The sequence below is a fragment of the Arachis ipaensis genome, chromosome B03 (assembly GCF_000816755.2).
Source record: "Arachis ipaensis cultivar K30076 chromosome B03, Araip1.1, whole genome shotgun sequence".
NCBI classification, from domain to species: Eukaryota; Viridiplantae; Streptophyta; class Magnoliopsida; order Fabales; family Fabaceae; genus Arachis; species Arachis ipaensis.
The window spans coordinates 126,372,113-126,373,636 of NC_029787.2; positions in this window are offsets into that span (position 1 = coordinate 126,372,113).

Genomic DNA, 1,524 nt, shown 5'->3' on the forward strand with positions numbered 1-1,524 from the left:
ATAGTAAATTTTACTATTTACAAACTGGTCCTTGAATTTTGACTATTTGTATTTATTCTTTGGTCCATCAAGATTTAGATTATACTTTCTTTATCTAAGAAAGCTTCTTGTTTTGAAATATTGAGATAGATACTAAAAGATTAAAATTTAGTATCATATTTATTAGTCTAGAGATTGATACATATACTAAAATTTAAAATTTTAATATTTCAGTATTTCTAAAAAGTAGAAATATAAGTGTTCTATTTTAATTAATTAATTTTAACTTTATTCTTTATACAAATTAAATTAGAACTTTATTCTTATTTCAACTTTTATCTTTCACTTTATACTAAATATAATACTGAGACTTATTTTAGTTTCTATCTCTCAATCTTTATCTTCAATTTCAATCTTTCACATTTCTATTTCTCTTCTAAATACTACCTTTCTGATGTTAACTAGGATTCGAATTCATATGCAGCTCTCTAGAAGGCCAACAATTCCTCCAATATGCCATTCCTCAGCTGCCATTCCCTCCTTTTATGTTCAATTTTTGGCAACCAAGGCTTTTATTGAGCCTCCGTGTTTTTTTTCATGTTTTAGGTTAAAACATTTTCTCTTTGTATGAAAGCCCAAATTAACTCAATACCCCAGCCAAAGCAAGTGACGGTGGACTTGTAAGTGTAAATCTACTATCTAAGCCCACAATGATAACTTATCCTATATGGAATCATGGTTCAATTAATTGGTCCAAATACAAAAGGCAAACATTAGTAGAGGCAAATTCAATTTGCCACTTGTTGAGTAGCAACACCCTTCGAATATAAGAATTATCTGGACAAAATTATAAATTAGAGTAGAAGATACGAAATTGTCATCCATTCTTTTAGTAACCTAGTACCTCTTGTGGGTCTAATTTGAACGTTGAAATCTTTGCAGATACATCTCATTAGTGACTAATAAGACTGGAATCCAAAATCTCTAGATGTGAATAGAAAAATTATATTATTTGAGTTATATCTTGTTGGTTACTTAAATATTTTGTTACCCAAAATTAAAGAATGAGTTTTATATACTGAATAAGACTACACTCGCAATTTTCACGCTTAAATATTTGATCTAGGTGGGACGTTTAACTCAGGAACAAATGTGAGGTTTCGTTGTTTTTTTGGGGAAACAAGAATTGACAACTCAAAAAAGTAAAAGAACATTCACACGTGCTATGCACGTGATTCATGGACCCAACAAGATAAACCTGACTCTGCTAGTAACATTTACACAACGAGATGGACGCGTGTGTCATATCAAAAAAAGCCCATGGCCCATGTCGCCCTCACGGTCACATTCATTGTCGCTTGGGCCCACTACCTCCACCAGATTCCGCCACGTAAAACGGAAGATGATGGGCCCCTCTCCATGTCAAGATTCTCGAACCTGGCTGCATCTGACACGTGGATGGCTACGGCATGATGGACACGTGGCAATTGTCGTTTTCCTGAATCGAAATGTTGGTGGTGGGACTGGCCAGGGACAGATAAAATA